Below are 17,074 nucleotides of genomic sequence, written 5' to 3'. Positions count from 1 at the left end.
GCCGATGGGGGCGATGTCAAAGTCGATTAGCTCCGTGCGGAAGTTGTCGTAGGTGCCGAAGGTCACCGGAAGGCGGATCTGCCCCAGGGAGCAGGTGGAACCGCCTCCGACGCCCAAGAAGGGCCTGCTGGGATGAAGCCGCTCCGGCGGTATGTGGAGGAGGCTGAAGGCTTCCACCGAGAGCATGCTAAGGCCAGCACCGCCATCGATGAGGGTCCTGGTGACGGCCACTTGGCAGATAGTGGGGGTGCACAGCATTGGGAGCGCACCCGAGCAGGCTAAGTTGGAGGGGTGATCATCCGATCTGAAGGCCAGATCGGCTTTAGGCACCACCCAACCCGGAGGAGCCCCATGCTTCGCGGAAGCGGTGCCAATCTGGCGGATGAATGGCTTGATGTGGCAGCCTGAAGGTGGCGCCTGCGAGCCACCTAGGAGAGCTGCGACGACCGGGGGCACCGGGTGCAGCGTACTAGGCGAGGAAGAGGCCGCGCAGCTCCCCCCAAGAGGCCATGGAAGCCGGCGGTAGGTGGAGCAGCCACATGCGTGGGACGCCAGTGAGGGCCATGGGAAACCAGTTAGCCATGACCCTGTCGTCGCCCCTGGCCTTGAGGATGGCCTCTTCGTACGTCAGCAGGAAAGCCAGCGGATCGGTCGTGCCATTGTAGCGCGGTGGCATCTCCGGCTTGAACTTGTTCGGCCACTGCACCTGCCGCAAGGCGGGGGCCAAGGCTTGGAGCCCCTGGCCTCCCTGCTGGCGCTAGCAACCAGAGCGGGCGGCGCGTTGCCCATCATGAGGGCGAAGCGCGGTGTTGGCGGAGAGCGGGTCGGTGGAAGGGAAAGCTCCGGTGCACCCCTACCTGGCGCGCCAAATGTCAGATTTCGGGTTCCGGCAGACCCTCAAGGTTCAAACTCTAGGGTGCACGCGGAGATCACACCTCCTACCTACTCACGTATCTTCGCCTCACAAGGATCTAAACTACACGAAGAACAACACAAGGGACACGAGGTTTATACTAGTTCGGGCCACCATTGTGGTGTAATACCCTACTCTAGTTTGTGTTGTGGTAGATTGCCTCAAGGGCTGGTGATGAACAATACAAAGGAAGAGCTGCCTCGCGAGGGGAGGAGTTCTTGTGGAGGTGATGCCTCTTGGGAAGGATTGAATCTGGATCCGGATCCCTTTCTTCTGTGGTGGCTAGCCCTATTTATAGAGCGAGGCCTTGGTCCTCTTCCCAAATATTGAGCGGGAAGGGCGCCAACAATTGGCCATTTTGAAGGGGAACATCTAGTACACTTATCCTGGCTAAAGTCGGTCCTCGCCTGCCAAAGACTCTGACGATGACGCCGGCTTGGGCTCCATGATGACCTCCATCCTGCCGTTCTACTGGTCTTGGTCTTGTTGCACCGAAATGGTTGCCTTTGCTTGATACTCTTGCCCGCGCTTGTCCCCTTTGCACCAAAGAGGAAACAAGGACTCTGCGCAGGCCGGCGCCCACCTGGCGCCCACCTGGCTTCGGTCGTCATGGCTTGCGTCATGGGCAACTCATGAGATACCCTGCCTTGATCTCTCCGCCTCCTCGCGAGCCACCCTGATGAGGCTGTGCCTGAGGAAGCTTCCTGTCGTCCGCCCCGCGAGGCTTGGCCCCTCGCGAGGGTCTTGAGCATGTGTTGATGAAGATGGGCCGTACCGGGCCACTCCTTGAGCCACGCCGCAGGCCGTAGGCAGGCAAGTTTGGGTACCTCCGTTCCCAGAACGCCGACATTCATCTCATAAGAAGAGCAGTTCCAAGAATGCTCAGGCATTTATTGGCAAGGAAATGGACTCTGAAGCTGAATCTGAGGAAAATGTGGAAGAGGAGGAATCTGAGGAGTCAGACTCTGGTGTGGCGAGCCTAGCCCTCGCTACTGCTTACGTCAGAAAGTCCCTCTTCAATGCTGAAGAAAATTACCTCCCCAACACTGCTGACAAGAGCGTCGATGACTATGCTCCCACCTATTGCTTCATGGCAAAAGGTGCCAAGGATGAACAACCCAAAGCTACTGAGTGGGTCCTCGACAGTGGATGTACAAATCACATGACCGGTGACAGGAACTTATTGATGGACACTGCTTTATCTCCATCTCATCTGAAGCATATCACCTACACTGACAAAGGCAAAAGCAAGGTATTGGGTCTAGGTAGGGTTGCAATCTCAAAGGATAGACACATGGACAAAGTCATGCTTGTCGGGTCCTTAGGATTCAACCTCATGTCTGTCTCAATGCTTTGTGATCTTGATATGGTTGTCGTCTTTGGCAAATATCGCTACATTGTGCTAATGGAATCTGACACTTTCAAAGTCTTCGAAGGCTTTAGGAGAGGAGACTTGTATATTGTTGATTTCTCTGCAGGACCACAGCCTGCCACATGTCTACTTGCAAAAGCTTCAAAAGGCTCGTTATGGCATCGACGACTTGGTCATGCTGGCATGAGTAACTTGCATACACTCACGAAGAAGAAGCATGTCATTGGCATCAAGGGTGTCAAATTCCTCAAAGATCATCTTTGTGGGGCTTGTGAGGATGGAAAGATCACCAGAGCCAGGCATCCCTCAAAGAATATCATGATCACTTCTCGTCCCTTTGAATTACTTCACATGGATCTCTTTGGCCCTACTCATTATGTCACATTCACTAATTCTGCATACCAGGATTGATAATGGGACTGAGTTTAAGAATACTAGTCTTGATGACTATCTTGATGGACTTGGTATTACTCACGAGTTATCTACCCCTTAAACTCCTCAGCAGAATGGCATCGTGGAGCGCAAGAACATGACTCTTGTTGACATGGCTCGCACTATGCTTGATGAATACAAGACTCCACCTCATTTCTGGCCTGATGCTATTGATACTGCATGCCACATCATCAACAGGGTATATCTTCACAAATTCTTCAAAAAGACCTCATATGAACTCCTCACTAACAAGAAACCCAATGTAAGTTATTTCAAAGTCTTCGATGCTAAATGCTGGATTAGATCCTCATCACAATTCTAAATTTGCACCGAAAGCACATGAGGCTTTTATGCTTGGTTACGAAAAGGACTCGCACACCTACAGAGTCTTCAACACCTGTCATCACAAGGTTGTTGAAAATGTAGAAGTGCGGTTCGATGAGACTAATGGCTCGCAAAGAGAGCACCTACCTCCTGTGCTAGATGAAATGTCACCTGAGAAATCCATCAAGTTCAAGGCTACTGAAGATGTCATCCCTACCAAAGAATCTGCTGAAGAAGTCATTCCTGAATGTGAAGAAAATCATGCTGGTGCTACTGAAGAAAATGGCCCTGAAGAAAATGTTGTGCCAAAACAAAGTCGTCAACCCGGTCATCCCCGCATTGCAAATGAAGTGCAGATTGAGAGAATCATTGATGACATCAACACACCAGGTCCTTTCACGTGCTTAAAAGCTTCACATTTTTCTAACTTTTGGGGGCATTTTGCATTTGTCTCTATCACAGAGCCCACCAAAGCTGATGAAGCATTTCTGGAGCCTGCATGGATTCAAGCTATGCAAGATGAATTGCATCAATTCGAGCTCAATAATGTGTGGGAGCTTGTTAAGCGGCCAGACCCACGCAAGCATAATATCATTGGCACCAAATGGATCTACCGCAACAATCAAGATGAAAATGACCTTGTGGTGAGGAATAAGGCTCGTCTTGTAGCTCAAGGCTACACACAGGTTGAAGGAATTGATTTCGATGAAACTTTTGCACCTGTTGCTACACCTGAGGTTATTCGCATATTGCTTGCTTATGCTAACCATCATAATATCATCTTACATCAAATGAATGTGAAAAGTGCATTCCTCAATGGTAAGCTTGAGGAAGAAGTATATGTTGCTCAACCACCAGGTTTTGAGGATCCAAAACTTCCATACCACGTCTTCAGACTCAACAAGGCCCTCTATGGCCTCAAGCAAGCACCTCGGGCGTGGTATGATACATTGAAGGATTTCCTCATGAAGAAAGGCTTCAAACATGGTTCACATGACCCAACTCTTTGTTCGAAATATGCCCTAGAGGCAATAATAAAAGTATTATTATATTTCAATGTTCATGATAAATGTCTTTTATTCATGCTATAACTGTATTATCCGGAAATCGTAATACACGTGTGAATACTTAGACCACAATACGTCCCTGGTGAGCCTCTAGTTGACTAGCTCGTTGTGATCAACAGATAGTCATGGTTTCCTGACTATGGACATTGGATGTCGTTGATAACGGGATCACATCATTAGGAGAATGATGTGATGGACAAGACCCAATCCTAAGCATAGCATAAAAGATCGTGTAGTTCGTTTTGCTAGAGCTTTGCCAGTGTCAAGTATCTCTTCCTTCGACCATGAGATCGTGTAACTCCCGGATACCGTAAGAGTGCCTTGGGTGTATCAAATGTCACAACGTAACTGGGTGACTATAAAGGTGCATTACAGGTATCTCCGAAAGTATCTGTTGGGTTGACACGGATCGAGACTGGGATTTGTCACTCCGTATGATGGAGAGGTATCTCTGGGCCCACTCGGTAATGCATCATCATAATGAGCTCAATGTGACCAAGGTGTTGGACACGGGATCATGCATTACGGTACGAGTAAAGTGACTTGCCGGTAACGAGACTGAACAAGGTATTGGGATACCGACGATCGAGTCTCGGGCAAGTAACGTACTGATTGACAAAGGGAATTGCATACAGGGTTTGATCGAATCCTCGACATCGTGGTTCATCCGATGACAACATCGAGGAGCATGTGGGAGCCATCATGGGTATCCAGATCCCGCTGTTGGTTATTGACTGAGAGCGTCTCGGTCATGTCTGCATGTCTCCCGAACCCGTAGGGTCTACACACTTAAGGTTCGGTGACGCTAGGGTTATTAGGAAGACTAGTATGTGACTACCGAATGTTGTTCGGAGTCCCGGATGGGATCCTGGACGTCACGAGGAGATCCGGAAGGGTCCGGAGGTAAAGATTTATATATGGGAAGTTGTCAAACGGACACCGGGAAGTTTCGGGGTCATACCGGTATTGTACCGGGGCCACCGGAAGGGTTCCGGGGGTCCACCGGGAGGGGCCACCCCTCCCGGGGGGCCACATGGGCTGCGTGGGGCAGGGAGCCAGCCCCTGGTGGGCTGGCCGCACCCCCTCCCTTGGGCCCATGCGCCTAGGGTTGAGGGGGGAACCCTAGAGGGGGCGCCCCCTTGGCTTGGGGGGCAAGCCACCCTCTCCCCTCTCCCCTAGGCCGCCGCACCCCCCCTAGATGGGTTCTAGGGGGCCGGCCCCCTTCTCCCTTCCCCCTATAAATAGAGGGGTGAGGGGAGGGCAGCCGCACCACCCTCCAAGGCGCAGCCCTCCCCTCCCCAACACCTCTCCTCCTCCGTTGTGTGCTTGGCGAAGCCCTGTCGGAGTACTGCCTCTCCACCATCACCACGCCGTCGTGCTGCCGGTGGAGCTGTCTTCCTCAACCTCTCCTTCCCCCTTGCTGGATCAAGAAGGAGGAGACGTCTCCCGTCCCGTACGTGTGTTGAACGCGGAGGTGCTGTCCGTTCAGCACTTGGTCATCGGTGATTCGAATCACGTCGAGTACGACTACATCATCACCTTGCAAGCTTCCGCACGCGATCTACAAGTGGTATGTAGATGCAAACTCTCTCCCTTGACTCGTTGCTTAGATGAACTCATAGATGGATCTTGGTGAAACCGTAGGAAAAATTTTAATTTTCTGCAACGTTCCCCAACAGTGGCATCATGAGCTAGGTCTATGCGTAGTTCTCTTTGCACGAGTAGAACACAATTTTGTTGTGGGCGTGGATTTTGTCATCTTACTTGCCTCTACTAGTCTTTTCTTGCTCAACGGTATTGTGGGATGAAGCGGCCCGGACCAACCTTACACGTACGCTTACGTGAGACCGGTTCCACCGACTGACATGCACTAGTTGCATAAGGTGGCTGGCGGGTGTCTGTCTCTCCCACTTTAGTTGGAGCGGAATCGATGAACAGGGCCCTTATGAAGGGTAAATAGAAGTTGACAAAATCACGTTGTGGTGATTCGTAGGTAAGAAAACGTTCTTGCTAGAACCCAATTGCAGCCACGTAAAAGATGCAACAACAATTAGAGGACGTCTAACTTGTTTTTGCAGCGATTGATCATGTGATGTGATATGGCCAGAAGTTGTGATGAATGATGAATTGTGATGTATGAGATCATGTTCTTTGTAATAGGATTCACGACTTGCATGTCGATGAGTATGACAACCGGCAGGAGCCATAGGAGTTGTCTTTATTTTTTGTATGACCTGCGTGTCATTGAATAACGCCATGTAAACTACTTTACTTTATTGCTAAACGTTAGTCATAGAAGTAGAAGTAGTCGTTGGCGTGACAACTTCATGAAGACACGATGATGGAGATCATGATGATGGAGATCATGGTGTCAAGCCGGTGACAAGATGATCATGGAGCCCCGAAGATGAAGATCAATGGAGCTATATGATATTGGCCATATCATGTCACAACTATATAATTGCATGTGATGTTTATTATGTTTATGCATCTTGTTTACTTAGGACGACGGTAGTAAATAAGATGATCCCTTATAAAATTTCAAGAAGTGTTCTCCCCTAACTGTGCACCGTTGCTACAGTTCGTCGCTTCTAAGCACCACGTGATGATCGGGTGTGATGGATTCTTACGTTCACATACAACGGGTGTAAGACAGTTTTACACAGCGAAAACACTTAGGGTTAACTTGACGAGCCTAGCATGTGCAGACATGGCCTCGGAACACGGAGACCGAAAGGTCGAACACGAGTCGTATGGAAGATACGATCAACATGAGAATGTTCACCGACGATGACTAGTCCGTCTCACGTGATGATCGGACACGGGCTAGTCGACTCGGATCGTGTAACACTTAGATGACTAGAGGGATGTCTAATCTAAGTGGGAGTTCATAATTTGATTAGAACTTTATTATCATGAACTTAGTCTAAAACCTTTGCAAATATGTCTTGTAGATCAATGGCCAACGCTAATGTCAACATGAACTTCAACGCGTTCCTAGAGAAAACCAAGCTGAAAGATGATGGCAGCAACTATACGGACTGGGTCCGGAACCTGAGGATCATCCTCATAGCTGCCAGGAAACAATATGTCCTAGAAGGACCGCTAGGTGACGCTCCCGTCCCAGAGAACCAAGACATTATGAATGCTTGGCAGTCTCGTGCTGATGATTACTCCCTCGTTCAGTGCGGCATGCTTTACAGCTTAGAACCGGGGCTCCAAAAGCGTTTTGAGCACCACGGAGCATATGAGATGTTCGAAGAGCTGAAACTAGTTTTTCAAGCTCATGCCCGGGTCGAGAGATATGATGTCTCCGACAAGTTCTACAGTTGTAAGATGGAGGAAAACAGTTCTGTCAGTGAGCACATCCTGAAGATGTCTGGGTTGCACAACCGTATGACCCAGCTGAACATTAACCTCCCAGATGAGGCGGTCATTGACAGAATCCTCCAGTCGCTCCCACCAAGCTACAAGAGCTTTGTGATGAACTACAACATGCAGGGGATGGAAAAGACCATTCCTGAAGTGTTCTCGATGCTGAAGTCAGCAGAGGCTGAAATCAAGAAAGAACATCAAGTGTTGATGGTCAATAAGACCACTAAGTTCAAGAAGGGCAAGGGTAAGAAGAACTTCAAGAAGGACGGCAAAGATGTTGCCGCGCCTGGTAAGCCAGTTACCGGGAAGAAGTCAAAGAATGGACCCAAGCCTGAGACTGAGTGCTTTTATTGCAAGGGGAAGGGTCACTGGAAGCGGAACTGCCCCAAATACTTAGCGGATAAGAAGGCCGGCAACACCAAAGGTATATTTGATATACATGTGATTGATGTGTACCTTACCAGTACTCGTAGTAACTCCTGGGTATTTGATACCGGTGCCGTTGCTCATATTTGTAACTCACAGCAGGAGCTGCGGAATAAACGGAGACTGGCGAAGGACGAGGTGACGATGCGCGTCGGGAATGGTTCCAGAGTCGATGTGATCGCCGTCGGCACGCTGCCTCTACATTTACCTACGGGATTAGTTTTGAACCTTAATAATTGTTATTTAGTGCCAAGTTTGAGCATGAACATTGTATCTGGATCTCGTTTAATACGAGATGGCTACTCATTTAAGTCTGAGAATAATGGTTGTTCGATTTATATGAGAGATATGTTTTATGGTCATGCTCCGATGGTCAATGGTTTATTCTTAATGAATCTCGAGCGTAATATTACACATGTTCATAGTGTAGATGCCAAAAGATTTAAAGTTGATAACGATAGTCCCACATACTTGTGGCACTGCCGCCTTGGTCACATTGGTGTCAAGCGCATGAAGAAGCTCCATGCCGATGGACTTTTAGAGTCTCTTGATTATGAATCGTTTGACACGTGCGAACCATGCCTTTTGGGCAAAATGACCAAGACTCCGTTCTCCGGAACAATGGAGCGAGCAACCAACTTGTTGGAAATCATACATACCGATGTGTGCGGTCCAATGAGCGTTGAGGCTCGCGGAGGATATCGTTATGTTCTCACTCTCACAGATGACTTGAGTAGATATGGGTATGTCTACTTAATGAAACACAAGTCTGAGACCTTTGAAAAGTTCAAGGAATTTCAGAATGAGGTAGAGAATCAACGTGACCGAAAGATAAAATTCTTACGATCAGATCGTGGAGGAGAATACTTAAGTCACGAATTTGGTACACACTTAAGGAAATGTGGAATCGTTTCACAGCTCACGCCGCCTGGAACACCTCAGCGAAACGGTGTGTCCGAACGTCGTAATCGCACCCTATTGGATATGGTGCGGTCTATGATGTCTCTTACCGATTTACCGCTATCATTTTGGGGATACGCTCTAGAGACAGCTACATTCACTTTAAATAGGGCACCGTCTAAATCCGTTGAGACGACACCGTATGAATTATGGTTTGGAAAGAAACCTAAGCTGTCGTTTCTAAAAGTTTGGGGATGCGATGCTTATGTCAAGAAACTTCAACCTGAAAAGCTCGAACCCAAGTCGGAAAAATGCGTATTCATAGGATACCCTAAGGAAACTGTCGGGTATACCTTCTACTTAAGATCCGAAGGCAAGATCTTTGTTGCCAAGAACGGATGCTTTCTGGAAAAAGAGTTTCTCTCGAAAGAAGTAAGTGGGAGGAAAGTAGAACTCGATGAAGTACTACCTCTTGAGCGGGAAAGTGGCGCAGCGCAGGAAACCGTTCCTGTGATGCCCACACCAACTGAAGAGGAAAACAATGATGATGATCAAGGTACTTCGGATCAAGTTACTGCTGAACTTCGTAGGTCCACTAGGACACGTTCCGCACCAGAGTGGTACGGCAACCCTGTCCTGGAAATCATGTTGTTAGACAACAATGAACCTTCGAACTATGAAGAAGCGATGGCGGGCCCGGATTCCAACAAATGGCTTGAAGCCATGAAATCCGAGATAGAATCCATGTATGAAAACAAAGTATGGACTTTGACAGACTTGCCCGATGATCGGCGAGCGATAGAAAACAAATGGATCTTTAAGAAGAAGACGGACGCGGATGGTAATGTTACAATCTATAAGGCTCGACTTGTCGCTAAGGGTTATCGACAAGTTCAAGGGATTGACTACGACGAGACTTTCTCTCCCGTAGCGAAGCTGAAGTCCGTCCGAATCATGTTAGCAATTGCCGCATACTATGATTATGAGATATGGCAAATGGACGTCAAAACGGCATTCCTTAACGGGCATCTTAAGGAAGAACTGTATATGATGCAGCCGGAAGGTTTTGTCGATCCTCGGAACGCTAACAAAGTATGCAAGCTCCAGCGATCCATTTATGGACTGGTGCAAGCATCTCGGAGTTGGAACATTCGCTTTGATGAGATGATCAAAGCGTTTGGGTTTATGCAGACTTATGGAGAAGCCTGCGTTTACAAGAAAGTGAGTGGGAGCTCTGTAGCATTTCTCATATTATATGTAGATGACATACTCTTGATGGGAAATAATATAGAATTTCTGGACAGCATTAAGGCCTACTTGAATAAGTGTTTTTCAATGAAGGACCTTGGAGAAGCTGCTTATATATTAGGCATCAAGATCTATAGAGATAGATCGAGACGCCTCATAGGTCTTTCACAAAGCACATACCTTGATAAGATTTTGAAGAGGTTCAAAATGGATCAGTCCAAGAAGGGGTTCTTGCCTATGTTACAAGGTGTGAGATTGAGCTCGGCTCAGTCACCGACCACGGCAAAAGATAAAGAAGAGATGAGTGTCATCCCCTATGCTTCAGCCATAGGATCTATTATGTATGCCATGCTGTGTACCAGACCCGATGTAAACCTTGCCGTAAGTTTGGTAGCAAGATACCAAAGTAATCCCGGCAAGGAACACTGGACAGCGGTCAAGAATATCCTGAAGTACCTGAAAAGGACGAAGGACATGTTTCTCGTTTATGGAAGAGACGAAGAGCTCGTCGTAAAGGGTTACGTCGACGCTAGCTTCGACTCAGATCTGGATGACTCTAAGTCACAAACCGGATACGTGTATATGTTGAATGGTGGAGCAGTAAGCTGGTGCAGCTGCAAGCAGAGCGTCGTGGCGGGATCTACGTGTGAAGCGGAGTACATGGCAGCCTCGGAGGCAGCGCATGAAGCGATTTGGGTGAAGGAGTTCATCACCGACCTAGGAGTCATACCCAATGCGTCGGGGCCGATCAAACTCTTCTGTGACAACACTGGAGCTATTGCCCTCGCCAAGGAGCCCAGGTTTCACAAGAAGACCAGGCACATCAAGCGTCGTTTCAACTCCATCCGTGAAAATGTTCAAGATGGAGACATAGAGATTTGCAAAGTGCACACGGATCTGAATGTCGCAGATCCGCTGACTAAACCTCTCTCGCGTGCAAAACATGATCAACACCAGAACTCTATGGGTGTTCGATTCATCACAATGTAACTAGATTGGTGACTCTAGTGCAAGTGGGAGACTGTTGGAAATATGCCCTAGAGGCAATAATAAAAGTATTATTATATTTCAATGTTCATGATAAATGTCTTTTATTCATGCTATAACTGTATTATCCGGAAATCGTAATACACGTGTGAATACTTAGACCACAATATGTCCCTGGTGAGCCTCTAGTTGACTAGCTCGTTGTGATCAACAGATAGTCATGGTTTCCTGACTATGGACATTGGATGTCGTTGATAACGGGATCACATCATTAGGAGAATGATGTGATGGACAAGACCCAATCCTAAGCATAGCATAAAAGATCGTGTAGTTCGTTTTGCTAGAGCTTTGCCAGTGTCAAGTATCTCTTCCTTCGACCATGAGATCGTGTAACTCCCGGATACCGTAAGAGTGCCTTGGGTGTATCAAACGTCACAACGTAACTGGGTGACTATAAAGGTGCATTACAGGTATCTCCGAAAGTATCTGTTGGGTTGACACGGATCGAGACTGGGATTTGTCACTCCGTATGACGGAGAGGTATCTCTGGGCCCACTCGGTAATGCATCATCATAATGAGCTCAATGTGACCAAGGTGTTGGACACGGGATCATGCATTACGGTACGAGTAAAGTGACTTGCCGGTAACGAGACTGAACAAGGTATTGGGATACCGACGATCGAGTCTCGGGCAAGTAACGTACCGATTGACAAAGGGAATTGCATACAGGGTTTGATCGAATCCTCGACATCGTGGTTCATCCGATGACAACATCGAGGAGCATGTGGGAGCCATCATGGGTATCCAGATCCCGCTGTTGGTTATTGACTGAGAGCGTCTCGGTCATGTCTGCATGTCTCCCGAACCCGTAGGGTCTACACACTTAAGGTTCGGTGACGCTAGGGTTATTAGGAAGACTAGTATGTGACTACCGAATGTTGTTCGGAGTCCCGGATGGGATCCTGGACGTCACGAGGAGATCCGGAAGGGTCCGGAGGTAAAGATTTATATATGGGAAGTTGTCAAACGGACACCGGGAAGTTTCGGGGTCATACCGGTATTGTACCGGGGCCACCGGAAGGGTTCCGGGGGTCCACCGGGAGGGGCCACCCCTCCCGGGGGGCCACATGGGCTGCGTGGGGCAGGGAGCCAGCCCCTGGTGGGCTGGCCGCACCCCCTCCCTTGGGCCCATGCGCCTAGGGTTGAGGGGGGAACCCTAGAGGGGGCGCCCCCTTGGCTTGGGGGGCAAGCCACCCTCTCCCCTCTCCCCTAGGCCGCCGCCCCCCCCCCCTAGATGGGTTCTAGGGGGCCGGCCCCCTTCTCCCTTCCCCCTATAAATAGAGGGGTGAGGGGAGGGCAGCCGCACCACCCTCCAAGGCGCAGCCCTCCCCTCCCCAACACCTCTCCTCCTCCGTTGTGTGCTTGGCGAAGCCCTGTCGGAGTACTGCCTCTCCACCATCACCACGCCGTCGTGCTGCCGGTGGAGCTGTCTTCCTCAACCTCTCCTTCCCCCTTGCTGGATCAAGAAGGAGGAGACGTCTCCCGTCCCGTACGTGTGTTGAACGCGGAGGTGCTGTCCGTTCAGCACTTGGTCATCGGTGATTCGAATCACGTCGAGTACGACTACATCATCACCTTGCAAGCTTCCGCACGCGATCTACAAGTGGTATGTAGATGCAAACTCTCTCCCTTGACTCGTTGCTTAGATGAACTCATAGATGGATCTTGGTGAAACCGTAGGAAAATTTTTAATTTTCTGCAACGTTCCCCAACACTCTTTTCACCAAAGCATATGATGATGAATTATTCATGTGCCAAATATATGTTGATGATATTATCTTTGGTTGTACTAACCAATGTTACAGTGATGAATTTGCCTATATGATGAGTGAGGAATATCAAATGTCTATGATGGGATAGTTGAAATTCTTCTTAGGTCTTCAAATTGGTCAACGACACAATGTCATATTCATATCCCAGGAGAAATACCTCAAGGATGTGTTGAGGAAATTCGGCATGCAAGATTGCAAAGGTGTCAAAATTCCGATGCCCATAAATGGCCATCTATGCACCAATGGAAATGGTAAAGACTTCAATTAAAAGGTATACAACTCCATGATTGGCTCTTTATTGTATCTATGTGCATCTAGGCCGTACATTATGCTTAGTGTTTGCATGTGTGCCCGATTTCAAGCTACACCGAAGGAATCACACCATAAGGCTGTGAAGCATATTCTTCGATATCTAGCTCACACTCCAACACTTGGATTATGGTATCCCAAGGGCTCGGCTTTTGATCTCATTGGATATTCTGACTCTGACTATGCTAGTGATCGGGTGGATCGCAAGTCAACATCTGGCACATGTCATTTCCTCGGACGATCCTTGGTATGTTGCTCCTCGAAGAAGCAGAACTGCGTATCACTCTTTACTGCTGAAGCTGAGTACATTGTTGCTGGATCTTGCTATGCTCAATTGCTATCGATGAAGCAAACCCTCAAGGACTATGGCATCAACATGAAGAATGTGCCACTCTACTGCGACAATGAGAGTGCTATCAAGATTGCTCACAACCCAGTTCAGCACTCGAAGACAAAGCACATCCAGATTCGTCATCATTTTCTTTGTGACCATGTTTTGAAGGGCAACATCTCCATTGACCATGTGAATACTGAAGATTAGCCGGCAGATATCTTCACAAAGCACATGGATGAGAAGAGATTTAGCAAGTTGCGGTGTGATCTAAATATCTTCGAATCTTCGAATGTTCTTTGAAAAGGACACACATCCTAACACTTATGCAAAATTGATGACTTAGATGTGCAACACACAAAGTAACATTTTTCTTCAATCAATGAAGACTAACCCTCTATGTGTGAAGAAATTAATGAAGAATTTGATTCTCAAAACCCTACGACAATTGTACGCAGTGTCTGAAATCATCATTCTTATACGGTGGGTTACGCCACCAACCAAAGTTGAAAATTTTCAATTTGAGTTTTTACAATTTCTTCAATTTTCAATTTCTTCAACTTTGCAATTTCCTCAGTCTTTCCGACTATGTTCTTCATTTCTATATATATTTGAGTTTTTCATGTCCTCTACAACATTCACTTATAGCTAATTCTTCAAGTTGCTTTTTCATCTGAGTGAATGTGATCAGACCCGTTCCCCCTCTATGCTAAATTCAACCCAGTCTATTCACAAATTCTTCATGTGCGTTCTATTTTAAACCCGTTCAAAATCTTCACTATGTCCTTGATAGCTGAAGAATTTGCGAACGAAACACTAAAATTTCCAATTCTAATTTTTCGGCTTTTGCCGCTCAAATCCTTCCGTATTCCATGACAAGATTTATCTATTCACCCATGATCTCACATGATCTCCACCTCTCAGTACGTGGGTGACACATGTCGCTAGAATAGCAAGGGTCAGGGGCATGTTTGTCCAATTTCCTTGGACGAGCGGTTTTTCACCTCGGTTATAAATACCCCTCCCCTTCCTCTGAGCTCATTTACTCTGCTCGATCTCTCTCCCTTGCTCGACATCTCTGACCTAGCGCCGCCGCTACATTCCATCGTTGCCGGTGAGGAAGAGCTTCACTGCCTCGACCTCGTCGCCGTCGTACTCGCGCTAGCCGCGGAAATCTTCACCTCCACCGCCGCCGTAGTTGTTTTCCTCCACCGAGTTAGGGCGTGGAACATCTGAATGAACGAACTTCCACTGTTCACCTCTCAGTTCGTCATGTTCTTCGTCAAGTGTAAATAAAATTCACTTTTACTGCCCTCGTTGATTCTGATGATTTACACAAAATCTTCAAAAGGTGTTTATTCTTCAACTTTCATATCCTTAAACACCACTGTTGCTTCTGTTCTTGATCTATTTCTCTAAGATGTGTTTTTCTTCAAGATTCCTCAATTGTGTGGATTTTCAATCTATACAACTCTGGAACCTAAGACAAGAACTCTTAGTGAAATTCATCAAGATTCCCCTGGTCAAATTCCTCAAACTTGATTCCTTTTAAAAACAAATTCTAAGAACGCATATGACCTCTCCAAGTTCTTCACACCTATACTCTGTTCACAGGTACACATGTCTGCTACTGAATCACTAGGTTCTCATCAACTTAACTTATTTGTAGTGTTCCTCGAAGAAAAACTACACACCTCTTGAGAGATATCTATTGTTCAGAATCCTCAGGTGAAGAATATGGTTGATGGAAAGCGACCTCGGAAGGGAGGGAAAAGGCCTGAAACTAACACTGCCTTCAAAATCCCTGAAGAAATATATGAAGAACATTGTACTCCTGATGAAGCCACACATGGCAAGGAGAAAAAAATCAGCGCCAAGTGCGCATTCAGAGGATCGAACGCAGATGGGCAAGAGAATGGAGAGAATACCGCTATGTCACTCCAAAGTATATGAAGAAATTCGCTTTCAATCCTCCATGCCCAAGACCTCCATTGGCTCCAGGCCAAGAAGCTGATCCCACAAGCATCAGAAGAGGTGAGGAATTTCCCATGGAGTGGGCCAAGACCAAAGGAAATTGGCCAAGGTAGCAAAGGAAGCAGTGAAGAAATTTAATGAAGACTCTGCTGCTGCTGCTGTTGAGGCCTCTGCTAGCAAGCCCAAGAAGGCTATGCCGAAGAAATCTGCTGTGAAGCCACTTTCTTCTTCTGCCGCAATGCCCTCTGGCCAAGCTCATCAAATCCCTCACGACCATCTGCTCAAGCAACACCATCAAGTGCAGCACCTTCTCAAGTAAAATTCTCAGCTGCACCTGCAAAGTCCTCAGCACCAGTGCATCTTGCCACGTGCCAAAGGACCGCTAGCATCTCTATTGCTTCAGGAGCTTTAGCTAGTTCCTCAGCTCAACCTCAGTTGCTGAAGAAAAAGGCTACTGCTGGACGCGACGCGAGGCCAAGTCCTTACAACAAGCAGGTTGCTTTTGAAATTCCGTCAACTGACGATGAAGCTGATGATGATGAACTTGCTGAACTCATCAGAGACCACTAACACCAGGCTGCTAGTGCCAAAGGAAGTGTTGTGCCACTTCTGCTAGATCCGAAGAAGATCCTCGATTTGATAGATCTATGGCACAAAGATCCAAACACACCTCTACCTGATCTAAATCTCTCACCCAGAGAAAGTCACATGCTGACTGCCTTTATCGCGGAAGAAAAATGGAAATTTGATAAGGCCAGGTCAGTGAAAAAAGCTCAGTACAAGAAGGAGCGATTTCTGAAGAAGAATGTTGTGAAAATGTCTACTAAAGAACTTGTGACACTTCAGTCTGAGATCAAAGCTCTTAGTGATGAATTTGACTCATACCGTGCTGATTGGCTAGGCACCAAAGTCAGATTCGTCAAACTGGCAAAGGGCCTTAATACCAATGCTGCTGCTGATGCGCAACAAGAAATTCCTTAGGCCGAAGCATCTGCTCAGCCCACTAAAGAACATGCTAGTACTGCTAATGAAAATCAGGTTGTTGATGATACTAAGAGTGCCAGGGTTGTTGAAGAAATTCTAGCTCGTGATGAAACTGCCATGGCAACCATCAATGTTGCGCCTGAAGATCAACCCAGGCCAGCTTAAGAATCTGCTGCTGCGCCTGAAGAAACTGAACCTGCTAAGGCAACTGCATTAGTTGCACCTGAATAAGCTATGGCTCCTTCATATGCTCCTCCTGCAAAGTCATCACAGATGAAAAGCATCAACCTTCCTTCCGCATCAGAAGCGAAGAAGACAAAAGCTACAGAAAGGGCAGCTGTGAAAGGAAAGCATCTGCTACCTCAAAGTCTTCAGCTCCCAAGAAAATGAAGACTTTGACAAGCTCATTCGAAAATCCGATTGATGATGTTCCTTTGTCAAGCATGTCATCAAAGGAGATTGTTCCCTTTGGTGAGGAATATATTATCCCTGATGACATTGATGAAGAGAATCCCTCTGCTGCTATCTCAGAGCAGTTGGATGATGAAATTGAAGTGGATGCGATCCCTTCACCTCTACAGGCATCATTGCCCGTGCCT

Source organism: Triticum aestivum, chromosome 5B (assembly GCF_018294505.1).
Source record: "Triticum aestivum cultivar Chinese Spring chromosome 5B, IWGSC CS RefSeq v2.1, whole genome shotgun sequence".
NCBI lineage: Eukaryota > Viridiplantae > Streptophyta > Magnoliopsida > Poales > Poaceae > Triticum > Triticum aestivum.
Note: the sequence above shows the minus strand (reverse complement) of the source record.